General features: G+C 41.6%; 1 long non-coding RNA gene across 1 annotated transcript in view; it reads right to left on the bottom strand.

Moving 5' to 3' along the window:
• Positions 1–2,345: 2,345 nt before the first annotated feature.
• LOC135324421 (uncharacterized) overlaps positions 2,346–10,488 on the bottom strand; it is a 33,551-nt gene continuing 25,408 nt past the window's right edge. Inside the window, exon 3 of the long non-coding RNA XR_010385803.1 lies at positions 2,346–2,723. This is a non-coding gene — a long non-coding RNA (uncharacterized LOC135324421). The remainder of the gene's footprint in view (positions 2,724–10,488) is intronic.

Here is a 10,488-nt window from a genome sequence, read left to right as displayed (position 1 = left end):
TTCTTTTGAAGCCATTCCCTCCTCCCTCGACATATGAGCTGAGACAAGGGGATTTCTTTTTAAATTATTTTTACTAATTCTTTTTGTGTAGACTTCATTTATCAATGGCATCATAAATCCTGTAGTTAGCAGTGGTGTTTTTGATCTTTTGTACCGACATTTGTCTTCTGGAAACTTAAGACTTTCAAGCCTGCTATAGCATACATCAGAAAGTGAAAGACCACATGTTTTTATTTGCCAGCTTAATTACGCCTAATAAAAAACCTTCATTTAGGACTAGTAGGATATCCAGTGTTAAGTCTCAGGTTCTTACACTGAACACTTAACAGTGGTTGGTAGATTTTGTAATAAAATAATAATTAAATATCACTCATAAGTTATCAAAATACCTACAAATCATATGTTCTCTGCACTGCATGATATGAAAATGCTTGATGGACAAGCTTCTACATTAAAAGGAGAAAAACGAAGCCTCATTCCTTAATGAAAAGATATGTCCATTAAGATGACATCTTTGTGCTCATAAGAAATATACAATCAGCAGATGAGTTTAGAAGTAACAGTAAAGGAAAGAAGTGAACCGAAATGAATTATCTTAATGCAATCAGTTTGAGTCTTCTATTTTGCATCTATATTGATTTTATAGCCACACAGCATTTAATTTGGGGTTAATCCTACAATTTGTGGTTAAAAGTAGATATGTAAATTATTTTCATAGGAGTCACCCCTAAAATCCAGGAAAGGATGTGAGCATGCTTCTCTTTCCTCTCCTAAGTTTCACTGAGTTTACAGTTCAAGCAACTTTAAAATCTCAAAGTTCATTTGGAACTGTTTCCATGACACAATTAATACAATCTGAGCTTTGATTTTGCAGCAGTACTTTATGCAAAGCTATAGTTTCATGTGATTTCACTATGGCTATTCATATAGGTTTTGATTTCACAGATTAAGGAATCCCATGTAGCATAATCCTCTTCAACAGAAGAGAATTGATATGAAATCAGGCTATGGTGCATCATTTTTATGCTAGTGCAACACTTCTGATAGTGAGAAAATCAGTGGTTTTCACACTGCCCCAGATTATGAGGAAAGCTCCTAAAATAGCTTTGCCTATCCAGAGAAGATTAATGCAGAAGGAGATTCAATTGATGAGCCATACTTCAATTTTTTAAAATGAAAAATGACTTTTAGATGGAAGACATCATATTCATGAGAGAATGTGTTCTGTCCAGAGCTTCTAGATAAAGACGTGCAATAATGATGGGGAAGACAATGCAGAAAGAAAGGCTTCAAGTTGGCATTCAGAAGCCAAAGTTTGGTCAACAAACTTTTGGTAGTTAAGGGCTGTCTACAAAGGAAAGTGGCTTTCAGTGGTAACTCAGCTCCCCTCCTTAGGAGGCACCAATGGGACAAAAAAATTATGAGAATACAGACCTACCCTGTCATGGTCCCTTTCTTTCTTCCAGCCGGCTCCACACACTGTCCCAACTATCCTACAGCGTATCACAAGGTAATGGCACAGCTATGGGAGCAATAAGCTAAGAAGCTTCATTCAGTGATAGCTAAAGAAGAATCCTGCAAACATAGAGATATTTTATGGAAGAGGAATTTATGCCTTCTTTTTTACTCCAGTGTAGCAGCCTAAATTGTGTAACTGGTGTACAGTGCTTTAAGGAGCTGGAGACTATGAAGTGTTGCAAATGCTGAAATTAAAATGGCAACAAATGTTCTTTGTCTACAGTGTTAGCACATTGCCAAATGTCTCTGGGTGAGCGTGCTTTCCCCTTACGAAGCACTTCAGTGTCAGAAGCAATGAAGGGTGAGACCAGTCTCTCTGGCTGTGTCTAGTTTTACACTCCCTGGAACCTCTGTCCACTGCCACTCGATTGATGCCCTTGCTGGAATATGTATGCCATGTCTCCTGTAGGGCCTGTGGGCCTGTGCATCCTTTCGTGGAAACCAGGGATTAGAGAGAAAGGGGCACGGAAGGGGCTGCACAGTGCCCAGGTCTTGCCCCTGCACAGAGCTGGCATGCAATTACAATGTGCGCCCAGCCCAGTGAGCGCCGAGCTTCAGTCCCTTGCACAAACTACACATGGGCACTGCCTAACAGTCCCACAGTGCCGCTGAAAAATGCAGATGTGGATCTCATGATCACAAAGCAATCCTGCTTTTTCCAGTCTGTGCAGGATTTAGGATCATTATCAAATGTCAAGAGCTGACACTCACAAGCTGGGTGAACTCAGGCAATTTTCAAATGCAATTTACAATGCAAATGCCTGTAGATTTCCATTCCTCCCATCCCAAAGCATTGAAAAAGGCACAAAAAAAAATATTTAAATTCTAAAGTTTAATTTTCTCTGTGTTCTTCACAGCCCTGTACTTTCCACTTTCAACTGGGAGAATTAAAAATGTTTTGAGTATCTCTACAATTACTTGAAACACAGCCAGACATAGCACATATAAAACAAAATGCACAAGTGGAACATTACTATAACTGTTGTTGAATCATTTTCCCTTTTCTTTTACGTGAAGCACGTTTAAGAAGGAGGCAAAATGTTATAATAAGCAGGCACATAAAAGAGAGAATTGAATTAATTTAGAAAAATCTCATAGAGAAGTCATGTTGAGGCAGACCACAGATCTGGAGACTCCAGGATCCTCTGCTGTCTCACCAGGGGATTTCGCAGCAGCCTGTCCCAACTCCAGGTGAACACAAGGTTCTGAGGAATAAAAGAACAAAATAGTTCCTTTGTGCTTTCAATTTAAGGATTTTCAGAAACATCAGTGGAAAAGGATCGTATACCATGCACCTCTGAGGATGCAAAGTATTGCCCATTAGAAAAAAAGAAAAGGAAAAAAAAAGAAAAGAGAGTTTCTCTTTAAGCCTGTGTGACCTGCTTAAGGGTGGATAGTAACTTAGTGACAGAAAGCAGACTACAGCAATGAGCTCCTGACAACTAGGCTGACATATATGGGCATGTGGGAGCACAGCATGGAAATATTTATGTGAGTCAGAGTAGAAACGATAGGACAGAGGGAACTTGGGGGACATGAAAAAATGACCATGAGCTTTTGACAATAGAGGAGAGCAAGAATATGGCACTGTGTCTCTGTGCGGGTAAGGCAGAAGTGTCGCTGAGAGGAGCTGGGAACGTGAGCGTCTCTAAGGGGGACAGCATGTCTGAGAGTCTCTCTTGGGGGGCTGGGGGGAGGGAGGAAACGTGGCAACAGGAGTTTCTGCATGTTGGTGCAAGGCAGCAGCAGAGCAGGCATCTGTGTGGGGCTGAGTATGAGTGTCGGGAGTGGGAAGCAGAGGAGGGAGGCTTATGAGGAGACCTGGTTAGCACTCTGGGAGGTAAAATATTAAGACAGGGAAGGGAAGCAACAGACCCAGTCAGAGAAGCAGGGGGAACACTGGGACTATGAGGCTGGACAGGGGAAAACCTTCCTTCATTAAAGGGTTTAGAATGGAAAACAATCAAATACTACCACTAAAGAAATGAAACTGAAAGCAAAGCCACAAACATAGGGAAGCGGCAGTAAATAGACGTGTCCCTGTAGAAAAGAAAAGGAATACTGGAATGAGAAGAAAGAAAAGATTTAAGAAAACATGAACAAGAATGTGAATAATAAGAGGTAGCAGCAATCATCAGAAACTGTTCCTCATGGACTTCATGTAGCTGTACAAGATTCTGAAAATATGGGACTCAATCTGCATAGAAAATCCTGTTTGCTAGTTGTGTGACAGTCCATATGCTTTTTTCCTATTTGTTTGCATTGTATAAACATAGTATATAACACAAAATTCATCCTCCATTCACAGTACCTACAGTGAAATATCTGTAGGTATTATACATCGAATTTTACAAGGAAAGGGTATCTTCCTCCCAGAGCTATATACCAGTTTGGGTGTTTGTTTGAAGAAGACAAGTTCAAAAACATCTCATAAGGGTGCCTGTGAAGAGAGGGACAAAGCTGTTAAGATTTTTTTTTTTGGTAATCATTTTCAGAAGATATTCATTCTCTGCAATGATTTCTCTATGATGAAGCAAATGGTTTCATTTGCACAAAGTATGTCATGCCAAGTAATTTCAGTAGATGTAAGGCAGCTGCCAACACTCCTGAGGCTCTTCCTGCAGAATTGCCAGTCTGGAGAGCTCACAGTGCACCGCTCACTCCTGCCAGCAGCACCAAGGCCACAAAAGCCTGCAGCTTCTCTTTTTTGTACACAGATCATGCCCCCCTGTTAAATACAGCACACCATTATGGCCACATCTTCAGCATGGGTCCACTGCCTGCTCCTTGTTTCCTCTCCTAAGTAATTCCAGAGGGGCACCTGCTGCGCTGCCTGAAGCACAGTCCCAGCTGCAGCTGCACCTCGGCAGCCAGGGCGCCAGAGCAGGCACCACGCTCGCAGCTGCCCTCTCCGATGCGTGGAGCACAGCAGGGGCAGAGGCAACTCTTTCCAACAGCAGCTTAGGAAGCACCTGGCTAACAGCGTGAGTTCAGTAATTAAATAACTTCTGCTGTCTGTTGGAAGGAGGATTCATTTCTTCCTGGTTTTGTTTGGTGGGATACTCAGTTTTACCCTGGAAAGCAGGGCTCATTTCTCTGTGTTTCAGAGCAGAGGACTTCAAAAGCCTGTGTGTGTGACATGTAATATGTCAGGAAGGTTAGGTGGTGACTTGAAATTATCTTTCTCCTTGCGGTACATAATGAGTGAGATCTGCTTGTTCAGTTCTCAGAAGACTGCGGCATTCAATTCTTTTTTACTTCAAAGGATGCCAGAAGCAAGATGATGCCCCTTGCTCAATGTTTCCAAATGGGTGATGTTAGTACAACAGTCTTAGATTCCTGGGACATCATAGGGGAGTGAAATGACATTATAATCACTCATTTTGCAACATTGTTTCTGACAGACTCTCAGAGGTTTAGGGTTTACTTGTACTGTTAAATTTAAGTAGGGCTGCACTCATCCTACAAACAGCTTTAAGCAGGTAAAAGACAAAACTGTATTTCCAAAGCATTTTATGGCTTGTTTCCACCTGGCCTCAGTCACACTTTTTGAAGGGGTTATCCATTTATGTAACACTAAGTGTTGGTGCTACTTCCACTGAAGTTATTAAATTGTGCAAGTGCTTCCAGTGCAGGTTAGGGCTTTCCTGAGGGACCCAGCTCACAGGAGAGAGATTTTTTTCCTGCAAATCACACACAAAAGTAAATGTTGTTATATTTTTGATTATTTGGAGAGAAGATCTCAAGGATGAGGAGGAATTAGGATACAATTTTGTAAACAAAGCAAACTTAGAAAAAATTTTATCAGGATATTCTTGAGGAATGTTATTTTTTCCCTAAGAAAGAAATAGCACTGTCTGCATACCTACATAATCCCTATCTGTTTTCTTGTATCTGATGGAGAGTGTAGTCCTGCAAAAGTTGACTAGAAGCTATATTAATTGAGTTTGGCTTTAATTTCTGAAAATGCAAGACCTACCGTCATTCCTGCCTCTTTCAGCAGTAGTGGTTGTAGAGAAAGCCCAGCTCCTATGAGAGCTTTTAGCATAACTATGAAACTTTATAATAAATTCTATGCTACTGTTTGAATTGCGGCACATCTTGCAGCCCTGTTTATGTACTTGGATAGCTCACTGAGACAGATACAAATAAGGAAACAGCCAATGCCCCAAGAAACTTGCACTGAAGATAAATGACAACTTAATGACCTTTGTCAACTGGAAAATACACTAGATTAAAATTATAATAGATTAGGATAAATGAAAGGTATTGTTACAGAGAAAGAGCAGAGCAGATTACTCACAGAAGACAGATTACAGTTGTATCAAGTAGTCTTTCTTCATAGTTTAATGATGAATTTAATTTGCAGAATGACAGTTTTAACCCATTGAAAGAAAACATGAAGTATTCAATAGGTCACTGCATAGTAAGAGCAGTGGTTGGTCAAGGAGCTGCAAATGGACATGACATAGATCTCTAGAGTGAAGTGATTTGACTGAAATTGCCCTAGCCCAACTTCCTAAAATGAACAATAAATTTAAGTGTTTTAATTATTCCCTGTATACACACCTAAAATCACCACACTGACATTCAGGTTTAAGAGTCAGCAATTCCTCCACTATTTTCTTGCAGATGCATTCTTTGTTGTTTTTTCCTCTCACAATTTATTGGCTTAGAAACCAAAGCACAGTATAAAAGCACCTCTGGACTGCCTAAGCATTTTTACGAGAACGACGGGGTAGCCCGTTTCATGGGAAGGTGGGGAACAAATTCTCGAGACAATGTTTCATTCCACAGAAAAAACTTGAGGCTGTACTATTTTTCATTCATGTTGCTAATCAGGAGTTTGTTGGCAGCCCAAATCTTTCTGAGGTGTTTGAAATGTGTGCTGGGTGGCAAAAGAATGTATAACCCCCAAAACAGGTTTTACCCTCCCCTTTGAAAACAGAGATCATGTGGGACAGAGCATTCCTTTCAGCCAGCTGCTGCCCTCACCTATGTTATGCCTAGACCCGCAGAAATTAGGTATTAGGTATATAGGAAATTAGGAGAGGGGGAGAGAGAGAGAGAGAGAGAAAAGAAAGGTACAAGCAGCCCCTTCATGGCATAGCAGCGTGGAATAAGACTCAGAGCCCCCTCCTCCCTACACGTGATTCAGATCAGCAAGGACAGAAGTCTTTAATGACTATGTATATTTTTAAAACCAAATTGAGCTTTCTGCTCAGCCACTTCATCACTCCAGCTCTACCCAGCTGTTACACCAGGACTACATCAGTCTCATGCAATGGAGGGCACGTCTGCATGGCTGTGTTATGTGTTCCTGCCTTGGCTGGGCACAGAGCCTGAGCTATCACAACTTGCCTCTCAGCACAGCTTATTAGCTCAGGTAGATGGCTTTGGCTCATGCAACTGTCAGCACCCATGTGCCTTGAGCTACAAGGCATGAAACTCAGGTAGAATAATAAGCCCTCCGTGGTTAAGACACAGGTCTGATCAAGTGCACCTGAAACCCGGCTCTTGCCTAAGCTTGGTGTATTGCCCTGCAGTGGGGGCTGTTTACCTCATGCACCTGGCTTGGAAACCTGGGCTTCCTCTGCTCCTGCAGAGCACCTGGTGAGCTGCTCAGACCACCTACAGTTAGATGGTATGTGGCAGTACGCCTCATCTACCTCCTCTTCCCCATCCACCATGTTTCAAATTCAGTAGAGGTCCAGGTTAGCACAAAATATGGAAACACATTTATGATAGTCCTCGGGAAAATAATTCAAGGATGATGCATATATGTCCATGTGGTTTTTTATATACATGTATGTATGTATATAAAAAGAACAACAAACAGCTTGCTTTCTTCTCTGGAACTCTGCAAATCTCTCTCTGGATTGTCATCAGCACTGCAGCCACCCTGCCCAGACCTTTGCGCCCACAGCCTGAGCAGCTGCCCATGGCATGGGGTTCACTGCACAAGTGTGCACAGTCCTGGGCAGGGGCATCATCTGCACGGGCTGTGAGAGAGGCTGGAGTCTGGCAGGAGGGGAAACACACTTCTCAGACCTGCCCCTTATGGCAGAGCTTTGACTCCGCAAAATACTTAAATATTTGCCTACCTATAACAACAGTAAATGACATCAAGAAAATCCATGGGGCTACACAAAGTGCATTTCTTAGACAGGGGCCCTACATGGCATCACATATTTCATATAAGGACTGCAACACTGTAACAAGATCCATTTCAGCTTTCCAGTATTTTAAAATTGAATGTATTATCTCAAGTAAAATAGGGTTGTGTTTTGTTTTATTTTTTAATGTTATCAGGGCTAGATAAATTACATTTAGTCCCACAATATGTGATCAGCTGTTCTAAAACCTGGCCGATCCTAATCCACTTCCCCTGAGCTTTGTGTTAACTCTGCTCAGCCCTGGATACCAGCCTCTGACCTATGTGTCAAAGCACTCTTAAAATGTACAGCTGCTGAAATCATTACACTGCAGACTGAGGCATGAATGCATGTCAGCTGTTGTCGTTAGCCTGTAATGCTCAGAGGTCTTCTCTGAAGGGTGAGCTACATCTCCAACAACGACTGAGCGGCTGAGACAAAAAGTAAAACTGTAAAAATAATAATGTAAGGCTGTTATAGGCCTTGGCAGAGTGTTCCTTGGTTAGCTCTGGGTTGGAGATGCTGAAAGAAACATATCAGAAACAGCAGAAGCTCTATTTAGCCTAAAACGAAAGGCGGGGGGCTTGGGGGAACAAAAGCGAAAGCACATTGTCATGTTTGGACATTTTGTCAAATTTCATTTCCCTTTCCTTTATATATGGAAACTGTTTGTCTGACTATCATCTTATAGCACAGATTTTCAACTCCTCTGTGTAAAAACAAAGGCCAATTTGTTTTTGACATACATTCTAGCAATTGAAGTGCCATTAAAAATTATGGGGCTGATGATGCAAGGTTAACTATTAGAGACCAAGGGGAAAGGTTCATGAACTGTGAGCAGTCAGGCTCACTTCCACAGGCAATTTACAGTAGAGTTTGATTTGATATAAAACTTCCCATCACACCATATCAAGTCAACCTAGAACTCTTTGCTGCCTTATCATACATTATGAATAAAGGAGAAGCAAAGAAGACAGAGACAGTGAAAACAGCCAGAGAAAACAGAAACAGCACTAGAGGAAAGTAGCATTTCCTGCGACCTGTCACTTGATCACAAATCAAGTAGCAGTTTTGTTTAAGCATTTCACTCTCAGGCCTGTCAGTGTCTGAGCTCCAGCAGGTAAACTGTAGTCACAAGGGACTTGAAGGACCTCAGAAGTGGGGAGAAGAGAGGGCACAGCAAAGAAAGCAATTCTTGAGGAACGCTCAGCTCCCTCTGAAGACGGAGAGCTAGCTATCCTCAGGCCACTGTGCCTTGCACACTGCTAACAACGCCCATCTACCTTCAGGGCTGTCTACATAGATAAGCACAGACAGTTGCAAGCAGGTTCTGCCCACACTCCAAGCTGGCAGACAACCATAACCACAAGAGGTAACAGCCAGGAGAGGAGCAAGTTCCTCAGACTGAAGGAATGGTTTTATGAGCAAGCTGCCATGGGAAAGCCAGAGCGAGCTGAGAAAGAACCACAGCCTCCCCATGAAACAGCCCAGATCCTCAAGTGGGTGCTGCAAAGTCCACTTCCAGGGTTCATAAACTAAACATTGCAAACACAAGCACAGACCAGAGATGTGATTCATTTTTGCTCTCCACAATTATTTTCTGAAACCTCACCCATGTCTTTAATTTAGTCTAGAAGATCATACAAGCTAAAAGGTCATGCCAGCTACGTAGCTTAAGCTGTGGCTTTTTCTTACTATCTACTCAGCCATCTACATGTGTGACCTTTTTGGTGTCCGTTCCCTATAACTTTGAGGGAAATGCTTTTTCGAAAAGTGTTAGGATGCAGGGGAAGGAAAAGAGTTGAAACAACTATGCTTTATAGTCAATTCTCACAATAGCAGGGTTCAATTAGTAAATCCAGCACAGGAACCTGGAATAAGCTAGAGCAAAAACATCACACACAGTTTTTCAGATGCATCAGATGAACATCTCAAAAAAAAAAATTACACTTTCACATCCTCAGCGCCTCCAGGAAAGGCCTGGTAGCTGCATGCTAACCTAGACCTAAAACCCTACACCCCTAAATACTATACAATTGTATGGGTGCCTATCTTTACCTCTGTGTGTAACTTCATGCTACTATTTAAACATACACAGGCATTTCCAGAAATGCTGGGCACACATACATGATGTTCAGCTGCACTGTATGCCTTAACCAAGTTTTGCCACCAGAATAATGTTCATTTTGACAAACCAAAGCAAAAACACAAAGACAGCAGATTTTCATCATCAGTGTACCTCAGGCTTCCTTAGAAAATTGAAAGGAACAGTCTTCTCAGGAAAATTCTCCTTTGCTTATTTCTATTCATTTTTCTTGCAAGAAACAACAGTGAGAAAAACAATTTTTTCATTCCAAGTACAGTGCCCTCTACTACCACAGTCTTCAGATGATATTTTCAGCTGGGTCACTGTTCCCTATGCTTCAGTACACCTCAGTGAATCTTCATAGCACTGAAACAGAAATGGAAACAGCATGTCATGTTGCAACAATGAAATCTAAGGCTTTACACAAAATATACAGCAAAATGAAGAACAGCTATTCTGTATCCAGATGACCTCATATTTTAGGAAAGGACAGTTCTGTATTTCAGTGTCCTTGCAGCCTGGATCTCTTTAATGTGAACTAAAATACAACAGGGCACAATTAATGGGGTTTAATAGAGAAAGCTAAGTGGTTCACCTATGAAAAGTACAGAAGGGGTAGTAGTGATTAGAAAATTGCAACAGAGTAGGAGAAAAACATTTTTTGATGTTTCAAGTGCTCCTTTTATGTCACCAGAATTCTCAGGAACTTACAGATAAAATGTTCAAATT

Source organism: Dromaius novaehollandiae, chromosome W (genome assembly GCF_036370855.1).
Source record: "Dromaius novaehollandiae isolate bDroNov1 chromosome W, bDroNov1.hap1, whole genome shotgun sequence".
Lineage (NCBI taxonomy): Eukaryota > Metazoa > Chordata > Aves > Casuariiformes > Dromaiidae > Dromaius > Dromaius novaehollandiae.
Note: the sequence above shows the minus strand (reverse complement) of the source record. Positions and strands in the feature narration are given on the sequence as shown.